This window comes from Bubalus kerabau, chromosome 8 (genome assembly GCF_029407905.1).
Source record: "Bubalus kerabau isolate K-KA32 ecotype Philippines breed swamp buffalo chromosome 8, PCC_UOA_SB_1v2, whole genome shotgun sequence".
Taxonomy (NCBI): domain Eukaryota; kingdom Metazoa; phylum Chordata; class Mammalia; order Artiodactyla; family Bovidae; genus Bubalus; species Bubalus kerabau.
In genome coordinates, this window is record NC_073631.1 from 17,987,543 (window position 1) to 18,004,500 (window position 16,958).

General features: G+C 40.4%; 1 long non-coding RNA gene across 1 annotated transcript in view; it reads right to left on the minus strand.

Moving 5' to 3' along the window:
- Nucleotides 1-1,592: 1,592 nt before the first annotated feature.
- Nucleotides 1,593-16,958, minus strand: part of LOC129658932 (uncharacterized) — a 52,087-nt gene continuing 36,721 nt past the window's right edge. The window contains exons 3-6 of the long non-coding RNA XR_008717599.1: nt 8,242-8,348; nt 7,609-7,677; nt 6,850-6,992; nt 1,593-2,405 (exon numbers count right to left, since the gene is read on the minus strand). This is a non-coding gene — a long non-coding RNA (uncharacterized LOC129658932). The remainder of the gene's footprint in view (nt 2,406-6,849; nt 6,993-7,608; nt 7,678-8,241; nt 8,349-16,958) is intronic.

The following is a 16,958-nucleotide window of genomic DNA, read 5'->3' on the forward strand; positions in this document are numbered from 1 at the left end:
GGATGCGGAGCGATGGAGGCGGAGGAACGGCTCCCGCGTCTTAAAGCGTTAGTGCCTCTGCTGAAGGATAACCTCAGAGGTCTGGCCAGGTACCCCACTGACACGTAGGATGGCCTTACCTGCTGTTCTGACAATTCATTAAACTTTCGTACCTGGTTTGTTTTTAGCGAAATCATCAGTAATTGATTGCAATATGCCTTCTGCAGCGTATCTTCCTCATGTCCTCAATTGCCAAATCTTTAGCACTTTATTTCTTCCTTACTATAAGAGAGCATCTGATACATAACTGTGGATATACATATATTTGCTAAATTAATAAATACTGAGGCAGATGGCTGGAAGGGTCTCCACCTTTTATTAAATGCAAGTTAGATTTCTTTAGGTTCTTCTACCTCAGACAGAGTTACATTTCTCCTCCCTCTGAGCATATGGCTCAGTGTATTTGTCTTGTGATGGATCGTCAGATCAAACCCATATGGGGTTGTACTGGCGCTCAACCAGATTGCCACCTTGTTGGCTATGTGGACTTCTTCACCTTTTGAGTCCCAGGACCGGCTCAGTGGATACGTGTACTCGATTTGATTCAATTACTCATTACATTTGATCTTTGACAAGTTACGCTTTCTGGAAAAGGACTGAGTTCCATTCCAGTCTGAATTTTATGACTTATATAGTAATATGATCATTAGATACCTTCTATAACCTCTTTACATTTCCATCTTTAAAATAAGCAAGTGAGAGACTACTAGAGGTCCTTCCAAATCCTGAAAATTTTAAGTACTAAAGTGATGAGAGTTCTGAAGAGTTATAGCACCCAAGGAGGGAAATCAATTTTTTCATCCCCACATTATCAACTATCTCATCAAAAAAAACCCATAGCATTGCCAAATCTGGTTATTTTTACATTAGACCCAGTTAGAAGAATATTATCCAGATTTACACACCTAATAGTTGTGGATCCAGGCTGTGAAGCCATGTTTGTCTGGATCCCCACACTTTTTTCTTTTCATCACATCTGCCTGTGGAACAGAATGACAAGAAGATCTGGGTTATACTGGAAATGCTGACAGAGGAGAAAAGGGCTAATATAGCCTCTGTTATTTTTGCTAAACATGAATGATTTCTGTTCAGGACAAAATATATTTTCTAGATTTCATCCCCATTCCTATATTGGAGAATTACCCTAAAATTAGACTTTTTCCTATTTATTATCTGCATGGAGACTCGCCATTTTAAAGGCACTGTTGAACTTCTAACAGTACTGCCCTCAAATTTATTATGCAGAACCGGGAAAGACATGCCCTCAGAAAAATACATTTAAGGCCTAACATTTCTTTGTAAGATTCAAGTCATGTTGATACGTAAAACCAAAATAGATGAGTGGCCCCTAAACCTTTTAAGTAAAAAGATTCCTTATAGAATTTTGTTTAAAAAGGTTTTCTTGACCTGCCCCCACAAGAAGGTGGCACGCTTTTAGTGTCTCTTTGATAGAGAAAACGTGCTGTGATAAAAACAAACGAGGCCCCATGACTTCATAACACTCTATGATAAATCTGTATTTTATTGGTCACATCAGCACCAAAATAAATTAATAGTAAAATTACATGTGCAGAGACATACTGAGATCAGACTACAGTCAATGCTTGTCAAGGATACAGGTTTGATATCCTCATGTAATACATTCCCAACTAGTTCAGTAATTGCCAAGGATATACATTCCCTAAGAACAGAGCATGTAGTAGACACTAGTTGATGGCAAAGATGATAGAGGACTAAGTTCTTTATTTCCCTAAACTTTTCAACATCAAATAGACTTTGCTACGTCCTATTCTGTATACTACAGGTTTCCCAGGTGGCTTAGTGTAAAGAATCCTCCTGCCAATGCAGGAGACTTAAGAGACTCAGGTTCAATACCTGGGTCGGGAAGATCCCTTGGAGTAGGAAAAGGCAACCCACTCCAGTATTCTTGCCTAGAAAATCCCATGGACAGAGGAGCCTGGTGGGCTACAGTCCATGTGGTTGCAGAGTCAGACTGACTGAGCAACTGAGCACACACAGATATTCTATATATTAGTATTATCTCAAACCTAAGGACAATTTGGAAAGTAGGTTTTCTACCCACATTTTACAATGTAAAAATAAGAGAAATTGAGGGATTTAGCCACACACATACTGTATGAATTAAATCATAAAGAATTGAATCATAATAGTATAAATTCCATTTCCCTTTCCACCTCATCTAGGTAGCAGAAGACAGATTTCATTTGATATGTTACCTGGTGTGGTTGGTGGTACTGTACTGGATATCTTTTGCTTGTCCCTTCAGAGCCACTTTCAAGCTTATGCCCTGGCTTCCCTGCCCTCCTCTTTCACTGGGAGTGGCCAAATGGTTCTACTTCAAGGAGCTGCAGAGGGTGGGAAGAAGAAGGTCATCTCTTTTCCTGCCTCACCCACCACAGAGCTCCTCTCCTGCAGCTCCTGTCTGCTGACCCGCTTTTCCTCCTTACCGGCAGATTCCAGGCACTGCTACCTCCTCACCTCCTTCAGGCCTAGCCCTGAGGTGCCGAGCCATCCTGCTTTCCCAAACCCTGTCCACACTTCTGATCAGTCCTAACTGGAGTGTGCCATCTGCTTCCTATCACAGCCTGACCCCACACATCGGTCTTAAGTCATAACACTGAGTTTGTGGTGGATTAGACTACAGTGGAAGCTTCCTAGATGGCTCAGCCATAAAGAATCCACCTGCCAATGCAAGGGACGTGGGTTCTATCCCTGGGTGGGGAAGATCCTCTGGAGAAGGAAATGGCAATCCATTCCAATATTCTGAGAAATCCCACGGACAGGGGAGCCTGGTGGGTTTACAGTCCATAGGGTCACAAAGAGTTGGATGTGACTTAGCAACTAAACATCAACAACAAACTAGCGTGGAAAATGATTCATATTCTCTCAATTATCCAATGCAAATTAAAACTAAATTATGTTGGCCTGTTTTCCCATGTCTCATCTCATTCTGAGAAAATGATCTTATCTCATTATCGAATACTGAAATCTCATGCTAAAAGCTGCCAGGGAGCATTTAAAATTATTTGACCTTCAGTCCCTAAGGAATCAGAATAAAAACCTCCTCTGTCAAGTAAAACCTGTATACCTGTTCCCCATCCCCAAAATGTAATTGGCAACACAAGACTGTATTTGTTAAGCCTTGAGAGCATTAATTAAAATAAAGTCTTTAAATATCTTTTAAATATCTACTAAATTGTTTTTGCTCAATCTTTTTGTAGGTAGGTCCATTTTCTAGAATTTAAAAACTATATAATTGTTAGACAATTACATGATAGTACCTTTCCTTGGGTATTTATTGACTAAGAAAAAGTACATGATAATAAAAAGCTTCATTGATGTTAATAACACCTTAAAGTAAATTCCTGTTGAATTTAGTAATGGTGAGTTGCAGTGGAATAAGTGAGAAGAATAGAATGTTCTCCACTCTCTATAATGAACCAGATGAAGCTTTCCTTGTGGTCCTCAGGAAAATGAATCCTTCCTTCCTATGGCTGGCACTTGACTTACAGCTGATGTTCCAGCCTTATAATGTTGGTAACTGAGTAGAGGTATGAGTCTCCTAGCTAGCTGTGAGTTCCTAACAGTCCCATCTGTCACGCGAGTGTATGTTCCTCGGTTCTTTTGTCTCATCACAACAAAGATTTGGAGCAACGGACATTAAAGCCCTCGGTGCATCACAGCTCTCGGGTCTTGGACAAACCATGTTACAGCTCTTAGGCAAATCAGTGTTACAGCTCTATTTTATTTATAAGATAGCAGGAGAATCCAAGACTCGAAGAGAAGAGAGTGGAGGAGTGTGTGGGGAGGGAGAAAGAGAGAGAGAGAGAGAGAGAGAAAGAGAGAGAGAGAAAGAGAGAGAGAGAGCGCGCGCATGCACGCGGGACAGAGAGTCTGAGAGAAAGCGCTTTGGCTCCTCCTTTTATATGTTTTTTCTTCCACCTGGGCCTGCCCTATGCAAATTGGGCTTAGCCAGGAGTGCTGTTTGTTCTGCCTGAAGTTTTCACTCTGGTCCTCGGACCTTCCTTTGACCTTCCTTGTCTTTTAGCCACAGCCATTTTGGACTCCTTTTCCCTATTCTACCTACCTAACACATCAAAGCATGTTAATGATGCTAGGTTAGGAAACTAGAATAATGAAGTCTATTCACAAGTATACGAATAGTTTATGTCTCTTGATCTTCTTGGGTTTCCACATCTGTAAAATAATGAGGCTGAAATAAACAAACTTTGGTGTTTCTTCTACTCTTACAATTCTGTTAAAATTAAACAGACATGAGCTATTTACAGCATTCCAGTGTAGGAGTTCAGATCAGTAAGTGTTAATTTCTCATCTAAGAAACCCTTACATTTACCTTTCAAATAAGATTTCCCCTTATTTAAAGATAATTGAGAATCAGAGATAGGACAGGACTTGGGATCACAGAGTTATCAGGATTTGATCTCAAAGGGATCCGAACCCAGAATCCCTTGTCCACAACCTTACATGGCCTCTTGTCTGGGAGACTGATCTATTTAAGAAGATTATCCTTTTTATGTCAGGGTACAAGTGAGATCCAGGTTGTGCTGTGTTAAAATATAGCATATTATCAAGTATAATCTCTTTTCCGGTCTTGACTTGCATTTTTTATTGGAAGCTAACAAAGGAACAGAGTCACTTTTAAAATTGTTTTAGTTCAGCTATTAAGGATGTAGAGATAGTTCCTTCTACTCCTGTTTTGAAAAGACTCTGGTATAGGTGTCCTCATCCTTCTCTGTTCCCACTTGCCCATCCCCACTCTGTCACTCACATTTTACCCAACTCTGTTATGTAAAATCAATATCCCCTATATGCAGGATCCCCAGCCAGAGAACAGCTCTAGCTGAGAATATTAATTAAAACAAGAGTTTCACATGAGAATAATCTTGTTGGTATGTAGTTCTAAACAAGAATGTCTTTTTAAATGTCAAAATATTGAGCAGTTTATACATATAACAGTAGTTGTATATTAGCCTTCCGTTGACTGAGATATATGTGATAAGCCACTTAAAATTCGGTGAAGACTTTGAAACTCATTTTGTGTTCTTCAGCATATAAGAGCGTCCACATATATCATATATTAATAATTCATCATGTGTGTTCTTGGTGCCTCTGATAGGCGAGAGTGGCAAGGACAAGTATAGAGTGATGTTGTAAATAGAATGGAAAGGACAATGGAGGTGGCAAGGGTCATGAGACATTCATAAGTGCAATGAAATGATCAGATTGACTTTTTCAAGAGCTAACCACAACAATTGTGGGGAGAACCAACTGCAATGGGGAGCCTACTAGCAGGAAGTCAATGAGAAAGCAGAGGAGAATGTCAGCGGTGCTGGGATGCAGAACCTGATGAATGTGGAGACAGTGGGTATGAGGGAGAGGGAGAGGGAAAATCCAGAACAGTCTAAACTTGGGCACTGGATTGAAGGAGAAACCATAATAGGAAATAAGGAATATCAGAGGAGGAAATATTAGAACAGGGGCATCTGCAGGGCAGGGAAGAGGTTGGGATATGTTTAGGTTAGTGCCTATTAAGATAGAAATGCCTGCATGCATGCTAAGTTACTTTAGTCGTGTCCACCTCTTTGTGACCCAATGGACTGGAGCCTGCCAGGCTTCTCTGTCCATGGGATTCTCCAGGCAAGAATACTGGAGCGGTGGCCTGAGCTATGTCCATTAGGCAGTTGGATGGATATGCCAGTTTAAAACTAGGAAGATCCGAGTTAGACTTTTAGATGACAATAAAGCATAGTAACTACAATAGCTTTAGAGTCAGACAGTAAGTTCAGTCAAAGCTCTGCCATTTGCTAACTCCCTGGGATTGGGGCAAAATTCAGAGCAAAAATTTCCCCATTTGAAAATGAGAATAGTAATACTCAGAGGAGTTTTTAGTGTGGGTGGAAGGCAGACAAGGCAGGTAAAGAATTAGCAAAGTGCCTGACACATAATAGTAAATTCTCAGTAAATGTTATATGCTATTATTATTACATAGATTATTGAACCACGAACAGAGGTAAAAACTGAAACCAAAGGATTGGACGTGATAATTGTGGGAGGGAGTACATGAGAGAGAACACTCAAAGGCAAGGCCTTGGAGATGCCAACACTGAAGAGGCGGGCAGGGCAGAAGCCAGCGAAACGGACTGAGAAGGTGTAGAGGTTAGGGAAAGAAGAGTCGGGAGAGAGTGCTGGCCTGAAGGCTGACGGAAGAGCTGCAACAAGTAGGAGGAGGGGTCAAAATCATCGCATTAAGGAGTTATGGAGCAGAAAATTAACCATTAGCTCTCTTAATGAGGACGTTGCTGTTGACCTGAACAAACAGTGCTTTGAAGGAAGGGTAGAGGCAGTTCACTGAAACAGCATTCAGCAGTCCTAGGAGTCTAAAGCTTAATGACTAAAAATAGACATGTAATTATAAGAATATGTAATCCAGCTTAAAACCAGGAAGGGACTAATTAGTAGTATTAACACAGCCGAAATGGTTCTCTCCAGGAACTTTTCCCTCAGTATGTGATCACGCTATTATTTCTCTCACCTTAACAAACAGCAACAAATTCTTGACTCTGTAATTCTATTTCTCTGTCTACTGCTCCATCTCTCTTTTTAACCTCACAGCAAAATTCTTCCAATGGCTGAAATTCCCCATCTCCAACTTTCTTCTACACTCACTCCAAAAGGACTTCTCTCCCACATGCCACAGAAGTTACTATTGTCTCAGAATCACCAATACCCTCACATTTCTAAGTCCAAGGGTCATTTCTTAGTCCTCACCTTAGTTGACCTTTTAGCAACATTTGAGAGTCAATCATTGTCCTTTAAATGCTTCGCTTTCAGGATTCATATTCTCTTCATTTCCATCTCTTTTTACTAGGCACTATGTCTGCTTTGCTGGTTCTTTATCATCATCTTGATTCCTTAATACCAGAGAGCCCTACAGTTTAGTCCTTGGACACCCTTATTATTATTTTCTTAATCCACAGTCATTATTCACTCAGTAATCTAATCTAGTATCATGACTAAAAATATTTGCATGCTGATGCCCAAATTTATATTGTAAACTTAGATCTTTCCAGAAATTCCAGAATACTATATCCATCTTCATTTCAGCATTTCCACTTGAAATATTTTAAAAACTGTACATTTTTGAGCTGTGTATCAACTAAATCAATGCTTGTTAACCCTTTCAAGCATGTGGAACTCTTCCTAACTTAAATTTTAAACAAGTCACATCAGAGTGGTTGTAATTGGCTATCCATTGACAGCAAAATGTATAATGAAACAACCGACTGTGACTTTAGTCACACATTAAGTTTATATTTCATTCACCATTATATTCACTTGAAAAACATTTTATGGATGTATCAATTACATTACTTGTAGACAATGAAACAGCAGCAACCACATTCACTAATTCCTTGCTATAAAATTGCCAGACTCCCCAGATCTGGCCCACAAGTTGAAAAACACAACTGGATTACCAACTAATTCATAAACATATCCAAATGTTGATACCTTCAAGGCAGAGCTTACCATTTAAATCGTATCAATAGAAAGGTTGACACTTGGGTGTCCCAGGTGGTACAGTGGTAAAGAACCTGCCTGCCAATGCATGAGGTGCAGGAGATGTGCGTTAGATCTCTGGGTTGGGAAGAGCCCCGGTGAAGGAAATGACAACCCACTCCAGTATTCTTGCCTGGGAAATTCCATGGGACAAAGGAGCCCGGCAGGCTATAGTCCATGGGTTCCAAAGAGTGAGACACAATTAAGCAACTGAGCACTTAGCCTAGATGTCTGATTCCTTGTTTCTCTTCATTTCAATACAACTACTTATAGGGATTCTCTTTACAAGCATTGGGGCTTCCCTGATAGCTCAGTTGGTAAAGAATCTGCCTGCAACACAGGAGACCCCAGTTCGATTCCTGGGTCAGGAATATCTGCTGGAGAAGGGATAGGCTACCCACTCCAGTATTCTTGGCCTTCCCTTGTGGCTTAGCTGGTAAAGAATCCACCCACAATGTGGGATACCTGGGTTTGATCCCTGGGTTAGGAAGATCCCCTGGAGAAGGGAAAGGCTACCCACTCCAGTATTTTGGCCTGGAGAATCCCCCTGTATAGTCCACGGGGTCACAAAGAGTTGGACACAACTGAGCGACTTTCACTTACAAGCATTACAATTCAGAATGGGAAAAACAGAAATCTTCATGTTTAACCCTCTCATCTTCAGTCTTCTCTCATGATTTCCTAAAAGTACCACCGGCATCTGCTCACATCTGAAATACAGTTCAAAGGTCAAATAGCAGAAGATAAAATTTGAAAATACCCAATACATCATTAAATTGCCATGGTTTTGCTTTGTGATATTTTGACTGCAATTTAAAACTCACTTCCCTTTGTGTAAGTCAATAAAAGAATGATTAACATGGTAAAAGACACTTCTTAAAAAAATTAAGAAGGCAGTAAGATGTAGGATGGAACTGTAGTGTGGAGAGACTAAAAGCAAGGAGACTAGTTTGGAGGTGACAGGTAATGGAAGCAGCAGTACAGACATCTCCCAACTAAATTCCATAGGATTTGCAGCCAAGAGGATAAGGAAAATGAAGGAGCAGAAGGATTCCAGGATGACTCCCAAATGTCTATCTTTGTGTGAATGGGGACATATTAACAATATCTGAAATACAAGAAGGGGAGATTTGAGAGAATGTAGGTTCAGTTTGTTGATGTCAAAGTCAAAGTTTCTGGTAGGCATCTAGGTGATGACCCAACAGAAAGTTGAACATAAGTATCAAGTTAATCATTGTATTAACAGCATGCATCAAAACCATCTACCAAGATTTTTTATTCAGTAACAGTGAAAAAGGACAAAGAGCATCTCTATTTAAAACACTTTTACTGATGTCTCTGTAGTGCCCTAAAGGTGAAAAGCTCTGGTCTCTGGTCTAAGACCAAAACTGGGGTTGGTATTATATTGGGTGGCGTATGGTAAGTTTAAAACAATAGTTTGTAGTCATATCTAAGACCAAATCCCAGATCTTTCAAGCTGTGATTTGAACAAGGAATGTAACATTTTGGAGTAAAACAGGAATACTATTAAGAGCCTTTCAAGGTTGTTATAAGATTTAAGTGAGATTAAAAAATATGAAGAAATAAAAACAGTTCTCAACATATAATTGCTCAAAAAATGGTACATTTTAAGAGTCATAAGAGTGCTTTGAGAACAGAATTAATCATCCTGGGAGGACAAAAGAGGTGGGAAATAAAGGGCAGGCCTTAGAAATGCCAACATTTTAGGAGTAAGGAGAAGAATGATCAAGCAAGAGGCAAAGCCAGAGGAAATCCATGGAGAGTAGTGAACTAGACGCAGTGGAGAAAACTGTTTCAATAGTCATGGGACAGGCCAATAGCATCAATTTCAGGAGTAAGGAAGACTAAAATAAAAAGTATATCATTGGACTGGAAGAGGAGGAATTCACTGGGGACAGAACAACAATTTTGGTAGAACTGTGAATCTGGTGAGTCCTCTTGACTATACCCTTAGAGATGGCACCTGAGGCTGATCTCTAAACAGGCTTGTGACCAGACTTTGGTTTTAGTTTCTGGTTGATTTTTCATGTAAGGTGGTTGTCAGAGCACCTAAGGGACAGAGAACTTGAACTTTATCAACCTAACAGAAAAGAGTGAATACATGATTTTATGTCTCTTGGTACACATGGTAGAATGTGACCTAAGGATAACTTTCATTAATACCCAGGTCAAGATTTTTCAGAAACTATAATTTTCTACCAAAACCATTCATTAGGGTAATCTTTGGGGCTTCCCTGGTGGCTCAGATGGTAAAGAATCTGCCTGCAATGCAGGAGACCTGGGTTTGATCCCTAGGTTGAGAAGATCCCCTGGAGAAGGGAATCACTACCCACTCCACTGTTCTTGCCTGGAGAATCCCATGGACAAAGGAGCCTCGCGGCTACAGTCCATGGGGTTGCAAAGAGTTACAGACAACTGAGCAACTAACACTTTCAGACTTTCAGGGTGATCTTTGGCTTTGGCCTGCTGTGTATTCCCTCCTTTTCTGTGGTGCAGTTTTGAGATGCAGCAAAAAGAAGAGAAGCAAAAGGCAAAGGAGAAAAGGAAAGATATACCCAACTGAATGCAGAGTTCCAAAGAATAGCAAGATGAGATAAGAAAGCCTTCTTCAGCAATCAATGCAAAGAAATAGAGGAAAACAACAGAATGGGAAAGACTAGAGATCTCTTCAAGAAAATTAGAATACCAAGGGAACATTTCATGCAAAGATGGGCACATTAAAGGGCAGGAATGGTATGAACCTAACAGAAGCAGAAGATATTAAACAGAGGTGGCAAGAATACACAGAAGAACTACACAAAAAAGATCTTAATGACCCTGATAACCACGATGGTGTGATCACTCACCTAGAGCCAGACATCCTGGAATGTGAAGTCAGGTGGGCCTTGGGAAGCATCACTATGAACAAAGCTAGTGGAGGTAATGGAATTCCAGTTGAGCTATTTCAAATCCTAAAATACAATGCTGTGAAAGTGCTGCACTCAATATGCCAACAAATCTGGAAAACTCAGCAGTGGCCACAGGATTGGAAAAGGTCAGTTTTCATTCCAATCGCAAACAAAGGCAATGCCAAGAATGTTCAAACTACCACCCAATTGCACTCATCTCACATACTAGCAAAGTCAAAGTGAAAGTGACTGAGCCATGTCTGACTCTTTATGACCCCAGTCCATGGAATTCTCGAGGCCAGAATACTGGAATGGGTAGCCTTTCCCTTCTCCATGGGATCTTCCCAACCCAGGGATCAAACCCAGGTATCCTGCACTGCAGGCATATTCTTTACTACTAGCTGAGCCACAAGGGAAGGCCAAGAATACTGGAGTGGGTAGCCTACCCCTTCTCCAGTGGATCTTCCCAACCCAGGAATTGAACTGGGGTCTCCTGCATTGCAGGTGGATTCTTTACCAATTGAGCTATCAGGGAAGCCCCATGCCAGCAAAGTAATGCTCAAAATTCTCCAAGTGAAGCTTCAACAGTATGTGAACCAAGAAGTTACAGATGTTTAAGCTGGATTTACAAAGGCAGAGGAACCAGAGATCAAATTGCCAACATCTGCTGGATCATTGAAAAAGCAAGAGAATTCCATAAAAACATGTACTTCTGCTTTATTGACTATACCAAAGCCTTTGTGTGGATCATAACAAACTATGGAAAATTCTTAAGAGATGGAAATACCAGACTATCTTACCTGCCTCATGAGAAATCTATATACAGGTCAAGAAGCAACAGAACCAGACATGGAACAATGGACTGCTTGAAAATTGGGAAAGGAGTACATCAAGGCTGTATATTGTCACCCTGCTTATTTAACTTATATGCAGAGTATATCATGAGAAATGCCGGGCTGGATGAAGCACAAGCTGGAATCAAGATTGCCGGGAGAAATATCAATAACCTCAGATATGCAGATGACACCACCCTTATGGCAGAAAGAGAAGAGAAACTAAAGAGCCTCTTGATGAAAGTTAAAGAACAGAGTGAAAAAGTTGGCTTTAAACTCAACATTCAGAAAACTAAGATCATGGCATCTGGTCCCATCACTTCATGGCGAACAGATGGGGAAACAATGGAAACAGTGACAGACTTTATTTTGGGGGGCTCCAAAATCACTGCAGATGGTGACTGCAGCCATGAAATTAAAAGATACTTGCTCCTTGGAGGAAAAGTTATGACCAACCTAGACAGCATATTAAAAAGCAGAGACATTACTTTGCTGTCTAGTCAAAGCTATAGTTTTTCCAGTAGTCATATATGGATGTGAGAGTTGAACTGTAAAGAAAGCTAAGTGCTGAAGAATTGATGCTTTTGAACTGTGGTGTTGGAGAAGACTCTTGAGAGTCCCTTGAACAGCAAGGAGATCCAACCAGTCCATCCTAAAGGAAATCAGTCCTGAATATTCATTGGAAGGACTGATGCTGAAACTGAAACTCCAATACTTTGGCCACCTGATGCGAAGAACTGACTCACTGGAAAAGACCCTGATGCTGGGAAAGATTGAAGCCAGGAGAAGGGGACGACAAAGGATAAGATGGTTGGGTTGCATCACCAACTAGATGGGCATGAGTTTGAGTAAGCTCTGTAAGTTGGGGATGAACAGGAAGCCTGGTGTGCTGCAGTCTGTGGGGGGTCTCAAAGAGTCGGACCCGACGGAGCAGCTGAACTGAACTGAAAGTCTGATTATAAATAATGAGTGTGTGTTTTATTTTATACAATGTGCTAGCTTTATTCATGCCTGACTTTTTGCAACCCCATGGGACTGTACCCACCAAGCTCCTCTGTCCAGGGGATTCTCCACTGGAATGGGTTGCCTTTTCCTTCGCCAGGGTATCTTCCCAACCTAGGGATTGAACTCGCATCTCTTACATCTCCTGCATTAGCAAGTGGGTTCTTTTCCACTAGGGCCACCTGGAAAGCCACAACAATTTGGTGTAATTTGGGAGATGATGTGAGACAAAGGGGAGAAGGTAATGGCACCCCACTCCAGTACTGTTGCCCGGAAAATCCCATGGATGGAGGAGCCTGGTAGGCTGCAGTCCATGGGGTCACTAAGAGTCAGACACGACTGAGCAACTTCACTTTCACTTTCCACTTTCATGCATTGGAGAAGGATATGGCAACCCACTCCAGTGTTCTTGCCTGGAGAATCCCATGGATGGAAAAGCCTGGTAGGCTGCAGTCCATGGGGTGGCACAGAGTTGGACATGACTGAAGTGACTTAGCAGCAGCAGCAGCAATGAGACAAAGACCTTGAAAATGGCAAAAGTGAAGTCCAGGGTGGGGACATGTGAGTTTAGGGTAGGATTTTTTGGTGCTTTACTTTAGGTTCTTTCCTAAGTCTCCTCTGCATGTCCCCTTAGCAATACTATGAGTAAACTCTATCCTTGAAGAGTTTTCTGTTCAAAAAGACTTTGTTTGGGGGGAGGATTATAAACTGAATCTGTCTAGTTATTCTTCCTGCTTCTTAGCTTTGCTATATGATCCCTTCAAAATGGGTGTTTTGTTTCTTGACGTTTATCTAGCTCAATTTTCTTCAGTTTTCTTCAATCCAAGGTTTAAGAAGGGTGTCTCACCCCTGCCAGGTGCATGTAAAATCATCATTGTCTTTGGGTTATAGCAGAAACTCTCAAAACAGTCTTCAATGAGATAAAAACTATTTTCTTAGTAATACTAAGACACAATCTGACTCATTCTCTCATCAATGTACAGAGTATGAGTATGAACTATTTATTGATATAGTTTCAGATTCCACACTACAACCAACCTTTAGAAACTATATTTGTCAAGTCTGGTGTAGTATCAAAGAATAATTTCCACAAGTATCTCAAAAGGCCACTAAAATACCCCTCGCTTTTCCAACTACATATCTGCATGATTCTCTTCATATACTTATGCCAAACAACATGACACAATAGATTCAAAAGAGAAGCAGATATGAGAGTTCAACTGTCTCCTAAGCTAGATACAAAAGAGATTTGTAAAATATATAAACAATGCTGCTTTTATCACTATTTTTTAGAGGGGAAATTAAAATTATCTCTCATAAAATTATGATTTATGTTAATATATAAAATTTTATTGTCATTCTAAAATGAATCAAGAATACATTTTTAAAAAATTCTCAATTCTAACTTTTTATACCATAAATATTGATGGATATATTCCACCTAAAAAAAAAAATCACCTATATAGATACACCTATATCTGTATCTTTGAGCCAAACTGTTAGAACACAGTTGCAAGTCAGAATTAATAAAAATCCAGGGCTAAAATTGATTTTTTTCCCCCCAAAGATCTGCCACACTTGTTACTTGGAATTTGCCTGGCTTATTGCTCTTTTAAAACAGGGAGCTTCTACATTGTTTACATCTCTTTCAGGAGGAATTATAAATTGTTGTTATTTGATTTCCAATCTTCTGCCCACCATGCTTTAACTGTATACTGTATTTCTCTTCTTTTTCCCAGATGATGTCAAATACAATACCTGAAAAAGACATTTTACTCCAGATATATGTTAAATTAATGATGGGTAGGATAATTTTTAATCACTCTTCAGCAGGTTCTCTAAAGCCTTCTTTTTGATCCTCAGGTCAAGAGACCAAATCCCTGCTCCCTCTGTGTACCATAGACCAAAAGAGCGTTTAAATCCTGAATTAAAAACTCTGGGTAAAGTCCAGGTATGGATAAGCTTGAAGACTTCCTCTAGATGACTGGTATGCAGCCAGTGCTATGAAGTTCTGGCAGCCACTTCAGATAAAGAAAATATTTTTATTCATCATGGTACCCAGCAGCACCAACCCAAAGTCCAGAATTACGAAGATTCTCACTTGTATGTCCCATTCAATCCCTTCAACATTTTATTACCATTTGATTGAAGGTCAATTTTCTCTTACTAGGGAAAGACAATACTAGGCTAGGAGAAGACTCCTCAGGGTCATCCCAATTATATAACAATTGTATGATGTGTCCAGTAGACGTAGCATGGCCTCTTGGTATTTTCATGTTTGTGGAATAATGGGCTAGGCTAAATAAGAGTTGGGGCTCTTCCTGGTGGCTCAGCGGTAAAGAATCTGCCTGCCAATGCAGGAGACGTGGGTTCAGTTCCTGGGTTGGGAAGATCATCTGGCTAAGGAAATGGCAACCCACTCCAGTATTCTGGCCTGGAAATCCCATGGACAGAGGAGCCTGGCAGGCTACAGTCCATGGGATCACAAGAAGTCAGACACAACTTAGTGACTAAACAACAACAACAACAAGTAAGGGTTAAGTTTCCTCCAGCCCTAGAATTTTGAGCACTAAATGGAAGTGCACTATTTGGGCACATGGTACCATAGAAAAATAAATCAATATTTGTTAATTTTTTCAAGTTCAATGCTATCTTATTTAAACTCCTAATAACCTTACAAAATAGGCTTTGTTCCTGTGTGGAAGGTAAGGAAACTGAGGTGTAATATTTGGTGAGTTTGTATACAATTTTTAATCCAAGTAAGTCCAAGTCCAGAGCTCAGTCTCCTCTCTCACCACCCTTTACCAACACTGGTGATCAATACTTGTCAATTTTAGGTAATGGACCTACAAATTGAAAGTCAAAGAAAAAAGTTTTTTGTTCTTTTGTGGTTCACAGTCTTGGCTATGGATAAATACTATAAAGAAAGTGAAAGTGAAGTCGCTCAGTTGTATCCGACTCTTTGCTACCCCATAGAATGTAGCCCACCAGGCTCCTCTGTCCATGGGATTTTCCAGGCAAGGGCACTGGAGTGGGTTGCCATTTCCTTCTCCAGGGGATCTTCCCAACCCAGGGATCGAACTCTGGTCTTCTGCATTGCAGGCAGATGCTTTACCATCTGAGCCACTAGGGAAGCCCCTAGAACAGTAGATGCTGGGATCTTAACCTCAAACAATGAATCCAGAGTTCTAGAGAGGAGCCCAGACATGGGTAATTTCAAATTTTCTCTCCTGACACATATGGGTATTGAAGTGAGAATAATCGATCTGTGTTCAGAACATTTAGGAATAAGAACTTGCAAAGCACTACAAAAATGACAGCTGTTGCTCAATATGGTGGAATTCTGCACATTTTTTCCTTTCTGTTTTCATATGTTTTATTACAACATTCTTTGTATACTAAACTTGGAAAATATTAGCTATGCATGCATGGGTGCTCAGTCACTTAGGTCATGTCTGACTCTTTGAGACCTCATGGACTGCAGCCCACCAGATTCCTCTGTCCATGTGATTATCCTGGCAAGAATATTGGAGTGGGTTGCCATTTCCCCCTCCAGAAATATTAACTATAATTGCTTATAAGAAAAACAAATGCCTTCTGAATGGAGACCAAGTAGCAAGAGAGAGAGTGCCTGGACAGGGAGACCGAGAGGGAGCTGTGATGAATGTGGACAGAGAAATGTCATCACAGGGAAGCCCTTTGTCCTGCCACCCCTCCTCCAACTCTGTCCAATCCCAGCCCACAACCAAGCATTCACCTTGGCACCTATGTGAGGAAGAGCAGTGGGGCTGTGAACTCTGCAAGGCCAAGTGTGCCCTTGACAGATATGGGCACTGTGTGTGATGAGAGGGAGCAGGAGGGATGGCTGCTCCCTGCTCTCCCTTTTGAAACTCCCATCTCCTTTAAGCCACTCAACAACCTTACGAAGTCAATATTTATATTAAGGCAAGGATCTAGAAAAATTGGAACCCTCAGACATTTGGTGGGAATGTAAAATGGCTCAGCCACAGTGGAAAACATTTTGGTAGTTCTTCAAAAAGTTAATTATCGGGTTACCGTCTGACCCGGCTATGTATTCCCCCAAACTGAAAACAGGTACTCAAAGAAGTACATATACAAGAATATTCATAGCAACATTGTTCACGGAAGCCAAAATGTGAAAACAGATCAAATGTCCTTCAATGGGTGAATGAATAAACAAACTGTGGTATATACATACAACAGAATATAGGTACAAATTTAGGTATAAAGTGGAATGAAGTACTGATACACATTACAACATGAATGAACCTCAGATGCACTATGCATAAGTGAAAGAAGCCAGACAAAGGTCACATACTATATCATTCCAATTATATAAAATATTCTAAATAGACAAATTCACTTAGAATGCAGAAGAGTGATGGCCAGATATTCAGGAGAGGAGTGGGAAGAAACTGCTTAAAGGGTAAGGGGTCTAACTTTGGAGTGAGGGAAATATTTTAGAATCAATATGTGTGGGGGTTGCAAAACATTGTAAAGAAAAATAATAAAAATAATTTAAATTAAAAAATAATAACTGTGGGAAAGAAAATAT